The sequence below is a fragment of the Protopterus annectens genome, chromosome 11.part0 (assembly GCF_019279795.1).
Source record: "Protopterus annectens isolate FY-2018-M chromosome 11.part0, PAN1.0, whole genome shotgun sequence".
NCBI lineage: Eukaryota > Metazoa > Chordata > Ceratodontiformes > Protopteridae > Protopterus > Protopterus annectens.
This window is the reverse complement of record NC_056745.1, coordinates 151673060-151687185: the sequence shown is the minus strand read 5'-3', so window position 1 is coordinate 151687185 and position 14126 is coordinate 151673060.

Sequence of the window (14126 nt, the reverse complement as noted above, 5' to 3'; positions counted from 1 at the left end):
GATGCTGTTTAAATATTATAGCTGCACCGCCTCCTTTTATGTTTAGCCGGTCTACTCTTAGTATGCCGTAACCTGTAGGGAGTATTTGCTCACTGGTAATGTGAGGTTTTAGCCAAGTTTCTGTCAGGATGACTATATCTGGGGAGTACAAGTCTATAGTGGCATGGAGTTCATGGACTTTGTTGGATATACTTCTAATATTTAGGCTTAGTAGAAGGAAGTCACTTGGCTTTCTATTGGCTGTAATATGGGAGAAGGTGTGGTTTCTAGTCTGATTATGAGGATTGGGGTTGAAGATGGTAGGGCCAGGGTTGGGGTGGATATCTCCACTTAGGGCTAGTTTTGATATGCATGAGGTTATTAGTTTTCTAAGTTTTTGAATGTGTTTGTTTATAAGGGAAACTTTATGATTCTGCTCTGTGGGTAATAGGTATGGTGGGAGGGTTACTATGTTAAGTTGTAGGGATGTTTTATGTTCGAGTAATATAGTTGGTAGAATATGTGGGGAGTGCATAGGGATGGTTCTTGAGCTGGTGGGAGGGGAGCTGAGTGAGGGTGAGACATGAGTGGTGGTGTGAGTAGTAGTACAGTGGTAGTGGTTGATTGGGGGAAGGATGGAACTTTGGTAGGATGTAAGATATGCAAGGAGAGTGCATGCAGTGAGCATAGGTAAGGTATGCTTGTACATGTTAGTTGAGGAGGTGTGATAGTAGTGGGAATATGGAGGAGGTAGTGTTGGGTTAGCGCTGTGGTTGGCTATTGGAAAGATGGGAGGGGTTTGTGAGTGCAATAAAGGTGGGACCACTGGGGGTGGGAGGGAATATTGGGCAGGGTGGGGAGCAAAGCGGGTAGAGACCCTGTTAGTTGCTCATATGAGGGGCTGGAAACAATCAGTTAACAATCAGTTATGTTATCCCTCTTTGTGAAGGTAGCATTTCTGCAGATGTCTCTATCTTCTAGCCTATTGCAATATTATCACCTCTCTCAAAAATGCTTGACTGATGTATTCATAAGCAACTCCTTCATTATCACCTATAAGAACTGCTCTTAACATCCACCCAACATGGCTTACGCCGAACATACAGTACAACTGGGTCTATATTAAATCAGCGAATGCTTAAAAAAGTGAATGCTGATTCATCGACCCTAGTTCACCGTACACTGACAATCCCGAACACTCAGAACAGCGATTTTATTTCCCAGGGGAAAAAAAATCGCTGTTCCACCAAAAAAAAAAAAAAACTTAAAACAGTATTTAACATGGGGAACTTTGCCCTCCCACACCCCCCTACTTAAATATACCAACTCCGAGATCGCACCACAGTGGAGGAAATGGCAAACTCCCAAACCGGCCCAGCAATTTTTTTCCCTGAGAATTTTTGTTTAAGTTTATTTTTTTTTTTTTACGGAGCAGCAAATTTTTTCCCTGGGAAAAAAATTTGCTGTTCCATTTGTTCGATATTTTGTTGTTTCGATATTATCAGTATGATGAAATAGCGTACGCTATTTACATCATACGATAATATGATATAGACGCAAGTTCGCTTTTTTAAGCATTCACTGATTCAGTATAGACCTGTACAACTAATGCCTTCCTATCATTCACTGACACCATAAACAAATAATAGGGATGCATTCAAATGTGTTTCCTCCCTATTCCTTGACCTGTCTAAAAACTTCACTGCAGTTTTTCACCCTATGTTCATGTACCGACTAGTTATTTAACTGACAGGCTCCAGTCTATAAGATGGTAGAATACACTGTCTCCCTACATGCAGGTCTCCACTGGTGTACCCCTAGGCTCTGTTCTTGGCCCCCTCCTCTTTAATGTCTTTATCAATGACCTCTGTACGTGTGTAGGTCCAGGATGTCTTATACAATATACTGGTGATTCCATAAGTATACGTGCATTTAATAACCAGCATTAACTGCTCCATATTACACAGGAAGCTTTTTCCTCAGCTGGAAAATGGCTCAGTAATGCCCAGCTACTATTCAACCCTAATCAAACAAAGTTACTGCTATTTTTCCCAAAATCATATGTACTTGATAAAGCAAATTTCAAAATCTTTTCACTAAATAAAACTGAAACTGAAGTAGTCTCCCACACAAAACTTCTTGGAATGATTATACATGACAACCTTAAATTTGACCTGCATGTTCAAAATAACATAAAAAACACTCACCAAAAAATAGAAATGCTCTACAGGCATACAAACGTCTTTAGTAATACCACCAAAATCACTCTTGTCATTACCTGCCTTCTCCCAAACAATGTACCTGTCCTAACCAACCTTCAGGCTACATCTAAAAAATATGCTGCTGGCATGCTACAATAATGTTACAAAACTGACCACCAACAAACAATATCATATCCACCACTATATTGCTCTCAAGGCATTTAATTGTCTCAAACTGCCTCACCACTTAGGTATACAGCACATCTCCGCACACACAACATTATTCACAAAGCTGATAACTGCCCTGCTTTTACTCCTATTCTCTGGTCCTATCGCACTAACAGACTACTTCGAGGAAATGAACATCTTCGCAACAAATCTAAAACCCACAAATCTTTTGGCCAAGTCTCCACTCACATTCTCTCTCTAGGAAATAGAATTCCTCTCTCTGTAAATTAGATCTATTCTAATCACTTCAACTTCAAACAACTAGTAAAAGCCTACCTTAATTAGCCTTGGCTCTACTCCTGCACTACCCCAGGCTGAACTAGTCCCTCTCTCTCTTTCCACCCCAACACACTTCTCACTAACTATAGAAAAAACAGCTGAAAACCTCTTGAAGAAAAAACGGAGAGCAGCAGAGCGTAATGCAGTCAGGAGTGAGTCAATGATGAATGGGTGCTGCCTTTGAACAGGACGTATATTAACGCGAGGTTTATTAGTTAGTAAAATAGCTGCGCTGAAAACTGACATCACTGCTAGATCTACATTCTGAGTTAAAGGCACACTAACAAATTTTAATGAAAAGCCATTATTATAAATAAATAATAATTCATAAAAAAATTAAATATCAAAGTAAAATAAATTGGCTCATTGTTAATATTATTAGTGACAGACAATGAGTAAAGAATAGTGAGTAAGTTTATTGAATGAACAATAAAAAATAAATAAATAATTAACAGTGAAATAGACCTAGATTTATAATAATCTTGTTTGTCCTAATAGACGATAGCTACGTATATACGTGGGCAATTTAAATATGGTATTGCCAATCAATGTAAAAATGTAAAGGAAAGGTCAAGAAGAAAGTCGATTTCATACAGATACAGATTTAGTGTGGTATTTACTGTAAAATAACTAAAAGATCTATGTCATTTCTGATCAAGTCCCAATTTTATTGAGAATTTTACAAATTCTCCTGTGTCATTACTAAAAACAGTGATGAAACTAAGGTTTCAGATGACAAAAAACTGTGGATTCTTTTTCTGAAGAAGCTGTGTTTGTTTTCAGCGAAAACGCTTTATTTTAAAAAAAATAAACCCAATATCTACGTCCTGTTCAAAGGCAAGCACCTGTTCATTGAGCGACTTCCTGACTGCATTACGCTCTGCTGCTCTACACTTCTCACTAATTCCTTCTCTGTTAATATAGTGAATCTATTTCTTAGAAAAGGACAAATAAAAGTTTGCCCAGGCTATATTATCGAGTCATCTCTGTTCCAAAGAGTGAACTCAGTGTGATTAATGCCATCTCTGTGAACTGCAACTTGTGAATACTTGAACTTTTGACAATGTTCTTTTTCTTCAGCTTGAGATATCTCTCCAAGTATTTGTACTATCTATATACAGGTTCACACTGGATAAACTGTAGTTGAACCTTTTCACTGAACTAATATGTTGCTCTTCTGTGTTGGGTTTTGTAATATCTTAACTATAACCCTATTATGTCAATGTGGAGCTTTTCTCCCTGATCCTCCGCCAAAAATGGGATATTATACCAGTTGGACTTTTCTTGTAAACACATGCCAAATAAATAAATAAATAAATAATACCTTTTTCACCGCCATCCTGATCATTCCTTAGTTGCTTATCGCCTCACAGTATGACGTTGTCCTGTTCGATTCTCAGCTAGAGCGTCTTCTGTGTGGAGACATGCGTGAATGGGCATACCTCCGTTAAAGGCTGTGCGTCAGAGCTGGCAACTCAGCACGTAAAAATCTACTGCCAATCATTAGCGGACCGGAGTTCCGCTGTGGCGACCCCTAACCGGGAAAAGCCGAAAGACACAACATTGCTTCCCCTTCTCATTTCTTTCTTATTCTCTCATTTCCAATGTTTAATCTAAACATAACTCATGCATGGTCATCTCAAGCTTCCAAATCACTTAATTATTTTTGATCATACGGTGAGCAACAAGGGCACAAAGAGCACCATTAATGCCTATGCACAGGTGATTGGAACTGGCACTTCATATTGTACAGTAAAGAGTTGGGCTGCCATGTTCCATATGTCCATTTAATTAAGCACTACCACTGACATGCAATATGCACATTTGTCTCAGCCAGCATCAGCTGTGTAAATAAGGTTGGCATCATTAAGCACATGCTGGCACAAAAAACAAAGAGTACAACAGTCAGCAGTTGAGTATTTCCTCTTAAAATGTTATCTGTGCCTCTGGATGATAGATTAGACCCCAAAGGTGGTACCCCGATACATCATTGTTGACTCACTTACTCATTCTTTCATTCTGTAAGTGTGTAACATTCAGCTGTGGTGTGTTTCTCTGAAGCCTATTGTCTCACTGCTTCAGGTGCTGAACCTGTAAATGAAGTTCTTTGCACATTGCTACTGAGGAATTTTGTGGACTCAGGTCCACTCAGGATTCTTTGTTTTCTTCCATTATGCATGTGTATAACAATTAACTGCTATGTGCTTTACTGATGTGTTTTATTGTACAGCTTCTCTAGCTCAACATGTAAGCAAAGTGTTTTACACACTACAACTGTGGAAGATTGTGGGTTCAAGTCCTGTCATGGTTGCATGTTTTTCATCTATTTTATATTCTTTCATTCTGTGAGTGTGTTATAACCAGCGACTGTGTGTTTCCCTGATGCTACTTGCCACACTGTTGCTGTAGTTCAACATGTAAATGAAATGCATTGCCCAGTATATGTGCAGAAGGTTGTGGGTTCAAGGACCCATTATTTGGTGCTATATTTGTTTTAAATCTTCATTTAGTTGAAATGTATATCTGTGTGTACAAAGTCCCCTTCTTAATTGTCTTCCACATCTCCGAGTATGTCACCACCTGTCTTTGCAGTCTTGTTTATATGTTTGTTTGTGTCATTCTGCTACCTAAACTACCACCCTAGTTTAATCATACTTGCCTTCCTACCTCCCACAAGTTATACTCTTTGTAGGTGTGTGTGTGTGTGTGTGTGTGTGTGTGTGTGTGTGTGTGTGTGTGTGTGTGTGTGTGTGTGTGTGTGTGTGTGTGTGTCTAGTCACACACACACACACACACACACACACACATGCACACACACACACACACACACACACACACACACACACACACACACACACACACACACACACACATAGTGTGTGCATACCAAAATTGAATAAACACTCAAATCTCGACATTTACAAAGTCGACAACAAACCTCTGAATTTGCAAATGTCAATACACTACTGTGCATGTGCTGATCAACAATCTCAGTGCATGAAAAATTTATCTCCGCACCCCCTGCTAATTATATACTAACTCCAAGATTGCACAGTCTTTGGGAAAGGGCATATATCCCTACCATGAGAATTGTGCAGTCTCACACACGTGTCAATCATCTGTTTAGTCGATCAAATTTTGTCAGCTAAACAGATGTTGACCAAAGATAGAGTCAACCTTCAGTTGACCCGTATATATATATATATATATATATATATATATATATATATATATATATTAAATTATATATATATATATATATATATATATATATATATATATATATATAATTGCATCAAAATTAGATCAGCACACATGCGTCATGATCCTGTAGGGCTGTCACATACCTTCTTTTCTCTTGCTGTGGCTAAATGAGAAAGATAGTGCTGAACATTGTCAATAATTTAGACAATGTATCCATTTCTGCGTGTGCAGAGTAACTCTGCTTACTTGGCTTTCCACCAGTTTGGCAGTCCTCAAAGTTCATTCCACATCACAAAACACATAGAAAATACAAATGGTCAAAAAAGAAGAAATGATGGGTAAGAATGGGGTGAAAGTAGAAGGGTTTTTGGGGGGTCCTAATTTCTAAGATGTGTCTAAGTGATTGTAAAATGCTAAACTGTTCTTGAGAGGGGAAAATAAGAAGGGATGGAATGGTGGAAAAAGATGAGGGAAGAAGAAATAATAAGAGAAGAGGCCAAAGAAAAACTGGAAGGACACACAGAAAAAGAAGAGATGTCAAGATGGTTTAGATAGAGAATGTACTGTGATCAAGAAGATGGGAAGTTATTTAGAGGTAACCAGAAAAGTTGAAAGTATTTGGGACAATGACAAGGTAAGAACAGGAAGGAGAGTACACAGAAGCAATGACTGATTGAAATGAGAAGAAATAAAAATGCTAACAAATTCTGAATAAAATTTCACTGGTAAAGAGTACAGTGAAAGGGTTGGACCAGATTCAAAACAGGACTGTGGGTATATAACCAAATGTAAATGCAGTAGGGACATTTCAAGAAAATAATGGTGGGGACTACAGAAGATAAACCAGAGTACGTCTCCTACTCTCTTCAAAAGTGATTTGAATGAATGGATGGATAACCACAAATTCACGCCCGGTTTAGCACCCCCAGTCCTCCTGGATAGGGGAACCATGTAATGTACCAACATATCCTTGCTTGGTGTATCTCTGGGTTACTTGTATGCACAATATAAGTGGCACAAACTACAATGTAGGGCTAGGCTTCTTAAGAGCCACACTGAGCGATAGTCTAGTAAGTACTTATGAATCTATAAGAGGAAGAAGAGCAGAGAAGGAGGAGAGCGTTAAAAGAGATATGGTGTGGAGTATGAATAAAGGATGAGGTACTGTGCAAAGGTATATTTTCAGTTCATAATAAGTAAGGAGATGTGTGAAATAAAAGAGAAGGATGATTAGGGAAGGAATGATTTAGGTAGACTAAAAGTAGGCATTTGCAAAGAGAAGAAGAAGGTATGTAGGATATAAAATCAGCAGATGCCATTGTTGCACAGGTGGTTTACTCCTTCCAGAAGGTTCTAAAACAGGGCACCAAGGAGAAGGATGAGTACATGCTAGGACTGTGATATAGAAAGAGTTTTTTTATGCATCTATGTTTTTACCTGTTTGTTACTCACTTAAATGAATTGATCATTCATGGACCCTTTTCAACCACAGTCCAGGACAGTTCTCCATCTCTGCAGTTTTCCCTTTTTTAAGAATTTAAATGACTATTAACTTTTTCCAAGCAGTTGGAACACAACAATTTCTTAGCAAGGAATTAAATATTCCTGTTGGTGGTATTTTGATAACATTAATTTTGTTTTTAATAATATTGCTGGGATTTTGCCCTGTCCTACAGATGTTTTTATTTGTAACATGGTTAGCAATCTAGTTATACTTTCTGATATAATTACAGGACAAGCAAGTTGAAAAGTTTCTAATTTTTCAAACATAACAATATTCACCAGTTAGTTTGAACTCAGTATTAGATACATGTTTTAAGTGGTGTGTTCTAGAATTAATGGTAGATAACAAAAGAGGAAATAATCTGCATAATATCAGGCAGCATAATTTTGCCGACGGTAGATCGATTTGAACTAATTTAGTAGAGATTTATGACTAGATAGCAACAGTTATAGATAAATGAATGTCTGTAGCAGTCATTTACTTGGATTTAGTTAAAAGGTTTGATATTCTACCACATAAAATGAGATATGAAGCATTAGTCAAGAATAATTACACATGCGCGTACGCGGGCACACACCAGTGCTTCAGAAAAGAGGTTCCCATCCCTTGGCAGTACCTTGTCAGTGTCTTTTCAGCACACTTAGCAATTTCTCTAGCAGTAAGATCCCAATGCTGTCTGTTGACCATTACACTATATTGTTGGTGTCTGCAGTTCAGCAGCACTGCTTTTCCTAGTTTCTAACAAAAATAGCAATCTCTGATTTGGTTTCTTCTCTGTTTTAAATTACATGCCAATTCCTGGATATCTTTTGTGTGCCACAATTCTACTCTCTCTCTTTCATTGGCCCACATTTAACCAGTGAGACTGGAGCTGCTGATGCATGCTGAGCAGCAGTGTGTGTGATGTTCAGACTTTTGTTGTTGTTGTTTTTGTTAAAGCAGTTTTGATGGACTTTTTTTTTGTAAGTAATGTTCTGTGGCTGGGCCCTCCAGCCAGCAGCTATATAGGTTGTTTTGTGGTGGATCTGGCCCTGATGTCCAAAGGCATGGGTGCGCACATCACAACCTGGTAGATACCAGGTAGTTGTGCATGAGCACTTCCTGACTGAGGCAAAGTACGTGCAGGATTATGCTGCCCACAGTGGTGTATAGCAGTCCTGCGTTGCACTCTCTTCAGGTCCTCCACATTTGCCTGTAGGTAAATGCAGAGAAGGTAGAGTTTGCAGAAAGAGATAACTAAACAATACCGCTGCCATGAGCAGCCATGGCAGCTCTTAGATGCACTCATCCCTCCACAATCGCATGTGTTAGTTAATGGTAGAAGCTGATGAGTCCCTTACTGTTGGAGGATAAAAAGTACTAGCCAAACACATTGAATATATGTGGGTACTGAGAAGCTATGCAAACTCGGGAGAGCCACAGTGTCACAGAAGACCAGCATAACCGTTCTATGGATGAACTGTACAAACATTAAATAATTAAACTGTCAAGCCACTCAGAGATGGACCTGAACCTAAAGTCTCCTGCTCACACAGGGTAGGGTTAACTTACCAACTGCATTTGCACATTGCACCAAGGTTTGCCTCTCCCCGAGACAGATCACAGAGGGGTCTCGTCTCCTTGTGTGGTTAAGCAGTAGTCCTTCATCGAGTATTTTCTTTTGGCAGTGTCATAAGGGGAGTTACTTGGGATTGCCACTACACAGACAAGAAGACTACTTCCACCTTAAAGCTCACAACTGCCCAAGCAGTGTCATGCATACCTGAACATCTGTCTAAAGGACCTTGTGTTTATAAGCTTGAAACTGGACATTCTATACTAATACATATCGTTTCCACTCTGTACTGGAATTAGCGTGAAGCTTTCCCCAGTCCACTCTCAAGAAAGAAGTAGATACCACCAGTATTTAATTTTCTTACCAGTCAGGCTTACTAGGCTGAGCACCAAACTCTGGTTATTAGCAGTATGACTGGGTGTCCTTTCTAGGACTGATACTCAGGTTATTAGCAGTATGACTGGGTGTCCTTTCTAGGACTGACACTCAGGTTATTAGCAGTATGACTGGGTGTCCTTTCTAGGACTGATACTCAGGTTATTAGCAGTATGACTGGGTGTCCTTTCTAGGACTGATACTCAGGTTATTAGCAGTATGACTGGGTATCCTTTCTAGGACTGATACACAGGTTATTAACAGTAGGACTGGGTGTCCTTTCTAGGACTGATACTCAGGTTATTAGCAGTATGACTGGGTGTCCTTTCTAGGACTGATACTCAGGTTATTAGCAGTATTACTGGGTGTCCTTTCTAGGACTGATACTCAGGTTATTAGCAGTATGACTGGGTGTCTGTTCTAGGACTGATACTCAGGTTATTAGCAGTATGACTGGGTGTCCTTTCTAGGACTGATACTCAGGTTATTAGCAGTATGACTGGGTGTCCTTTCTAGGACTGATACCCAGGTTATTAGCAGTATTACTGGGTGTCCTTTCTAGGACTGATACTCAGGTTATTAGCAGTATGACTGGGTGTCCTTTCTAGGACTGATACTCAGGTTATTAGCAGTATGACTGGGTGTCCTTTCTAGGACTGATACTCATGTTATTAGCAGTATGACTGGGTGTCCTTTCTAGGACTGATACTCAGGTGTATGACTGGGTGTCCTTTCTAGGACTGATACTCAGGTTATTAGCAATATGACTGGGTGTCCTTTCTAGGACTGATACTCAGATTATTAGCAGTAGGACTGGGTGTCTTTTCTAGGACTGATACTCAGGTTATTAGCAGTATGACTGGGTGTCCTTTCTAGGACTGATACTCAGGTTATTAGCAGTATGACTGGGTATCCTTTCTAGGACTGATACACAGGTTATTAACAGTAGGACTGGGTGTCCTTTCTAGGACTGATACTCAGGTTATTAGCAGTATGACTGGGTGTCTTTTCTAGGACTGATACTCAGGTTATTAGCAGTATTACTGGGTGTCCTTTCTAGGACTGATACTCAGGTTATTAGCAGTATGACTGGGTGTCTGTTCTAGGACTGATACTCAGGTTATTAGCAGTATGACTGGGTGTCCTTTCTAGGACTGATACTCAGGTTATTAGCAGTATGACTGGGTGTCCTTTCTAGGACTGATACTCAGGTTATTAGCAGCATTACTGGGTGTCCTTTCTAGGACTGATACTCAGGTTATTAGCAGTATGACTGGGTGTCCTTTCTAGGACTGATACTCTGGTTATTAGCAGTATGACTGGGTGTCCTTTCTAGGACTGATACTCAGGTTATTAGCAGTATGACTGGATGTCCTTTCTAGGACTGATACTCAGGTTATTAGCAGTATGACTGGGTGTCCTTTCTAGGACTGATACTCAGGTTATTAGCAGTATGACTTGGTGTCCTTTCTAGGACTGATACTCAGGATATTAGCAGTATGACTGGGTGTCGTTTCTAGGACTGATACACGTTATTAGCAGTAGGACTGGGTGTCCTTTCTAGGACTGATACTCAGGTTATTAGCAGTATGACTGGGTGTCCTTTCTAGGACTGATACTCAGGTTATTAGCAGTATGACTGGGTGTCCTTTCTAGGACTAATACTCAGGTTATTAGCAGTATGACTGGGTGTCCTGTCTAGAACTGATACTCAGGTTATTAGAAGTATGACTCGGTGTCCTTTCTAGGACTGATACTCAGGTTATTAGCAGTTTGACTGGGTGTCCTTTCTAGGACTGATACTCAGGTTATTAGCAGTATGATTGGGTGTCCTTTCTAGGACTGATACTCAGGTTATTAGCAGTATGACAGGGTGTCCTTTCTAGGACTGATACTCAGGTTATTAGCAGTATGACTAGGTGTCCTTTCTAGGACTGATACTCAGGTTATTAGCCGTATGACTGGGTGTCCTTTCTAGGACTGATACTCAGGTTATTAGCAGTATGACTGGGTGTCCTTTCTAGGACTGATACTCAGATTATTAGCAGTAGGACTGGGTGTCCTTTCTAGGACTGATACTCAGGTTATTAGCAGTAGGACAGGGTGTTCTTTCTAGGACTGTTACTCAGGTTATTAGCAGTATGACTGGGTGTCCTTTCTAGCACTGATACTCAGGTTATTAGCAGTATGACTGGGTGTCCTTTCTAGGACTGATACTCAGGTTATTAGCAGTATGACTGGGTGTCCTTTCCAGGACTGATACTCAGGTTATTAGCAGTATGACTAGGTCTCCTTTCTAGGACTGATACTCAGGTTATTAGCAGTATGACTGGGTCTCCTTTCTAGGACTGATACACAGGTTATTAGCAGTAGGACTGGGTGTCCTTTCTAGGACTGATACTCAGGTTATTAGCAGTAGGACTGGGTGTCCTTTCTAGGACTGATAGGATATTAGCAGTAGGACTGGGTGTCCTTTCTAGGACTGATACTCAGGTTATTAGCAGTATGACTGGGTGTCCTTTCTAGGACTGATACTCAGGTTATTAGCAGTATGACTGGGTGTCCTTTCTAGGTCTGATACTCAGGTTATTAGCAGTAGGACTGGGTGTCCTTTCTAGGACTGATACTCAGGTTATTAGCAGTATGACTGGATGTCCTTTCTAGACTGATACTCAGGTTATTAGCAGTATGACTGGGTGTCCTTTTTAGGACTGATACTCAGGTTATTAGCAGTATGACTGGGTTTCCTTTCTAGGACTGATACTCAGGTTATTAGCAGTATGACTGGGTGTCCTTTCTAGGACTGATACTCAGGTTATTAGCAGTATGACTGGGTGTCCTTTCTAGGACTGATACTCAGGTTATTAGCAGTATGACTGGGTGTCCTTTCTAGGACTGATACTCAGGTTATTAGCAGTATGACTGGGTGTCCTTTCTAGGACTGATACTCAGGTTATTAGCAGTATGACTGGGTGTCCTTTCTAGGATTGATACTCGGGTTATTAGCAGTAGGACTGGGTGTCCTTTCTAGGACTGATACTCAGGTTATTAACAGTAGGACTGGGTGTCCTTTCTAGGACTGATAATCAGGTTATTAGCAATATGACTGGGTGTCCTTTCTAGGACTGATACTCAGGTTATTAGCAGTAGGACTGGGTGTCCTTTCTAGGACTGATACTCAGGTTATTAGCAATATGACTGGGTGTCCTTTCTAGGACTGATACTCAGGTTATTAGCAGTAGGACTGGGTGTTTTTTCTAGGACTGATACTCAGGTTATTAGCAGTAGGACTGGGTGTCCTTTCTAGGACTGATACTCAGGTTATTAGCAGTATGACTGGGTGTCCTTTCTAGTATTGATACTCAGGTTATTAGCAGTATGACTGGGTGTCCTTTCTAGGACTGATACTCAGGTTATTAGCAGTATGACTGGGTGTCCTTTCTAGGACTGATATTCAGGTTATTAGCAGTATGACTCGGTGTCCTTTCTAGGACTGATGCACATCAGGATTTTTTTCTTTAGACTTAGGAATTCAAGGTCTCTGTGAAAAAAAAAACATATTCTGTTGAGTGTGTTTCAAGTATTTCAGTCAGTCAAGGATTCCTTCTCCTAATTCTTGTATTTTGGGTATTTCACTATTTACAGAGTCCTTACCTATAATAGGTACCCAGATTAGCACAGAACTCTACCAGCTGTGAGTAAGCCCTTCCCTTTCTGCATGCAAACTGAGTAGCCCTGAGGTGATCCCTCTTTGCATGTGGAAAGAGTGGCAAATGCATACAGTCTGCTGAGAGCATAAGGAGCTCTACCTTCTTGCCATGTCTCTAAACATCAGACCACATAGGTTCATAGGTAGGTAGTAGCCTACCTACCCTTGCAGGCCATTTTAAGCTAGCCAGTTTCACTTTATGTGCTTCAATTAACCTATCCCATTTGGTTAGGGATTGGCCTTACCCATCCCATGGTCAATAAGTATATATTACCCTTAATGAAAATAACTGGGATCATACCACAGATAATTTGAGGGGAACCATATGTAGGATAAACCATTTAGTAAACACCTGTGTCCATTAGTAGTGCAGGGGTCAGCCCTTCAGTAAATTTTGTTTCCCATCCATACATCCAAGTTGTGGTTCAGTATGGCAGGGATGAACTTTGTTTTATGTGGATTGTTTCAGAGCAAAAGTATCCTCCGTGAGCTATGCCTTTCCTTCCAAACCATTCTGTTGATGTTGCAGATGAGGTTTTGATCCCTTGGCTGAGGTTTTCTGTAGCCATTTGACTTGCTTATGTGCAGTAAATCCATAAGTGATAGGTCAGAGGATGCCCTACATGTGAGACACAAGTCACCTCTTAGCAGTCTTTATAATGCTGAGTATAGTGGCAGGGCTTTGAGTTGGTTGTTTAGGCCTTGTATCCTTTTAGTAAGGTATCTCTGTGAGCATTCCATTTGTTACATATGTCTGGACAGATACATGTCAATGGAAGCATTATATTCAGTGACTGGTCTAATGAGGACTGAGTAAAGTGGGACAATGACATCCCTAGATCTAGACATAGTCCCTTTATTTATAAGCTGTAAAATATAGAATGACTTTCTTGCAACAATAGGTACATGTTGGTCACAAGTTAGGTCACTGTCCACTCTTAGGGGTGGACTATTAATGTGGTAGTTACCTGAGGTAGGTGACTTCCAAAGGAATATAATAATGGAATTCTTTGGCATTTAGTTATTTATTTGGGACAAACCTTCCTGCAGGATGGCTAAGTCATCTGGGGATTCAATGACTGTTCCTAGCTT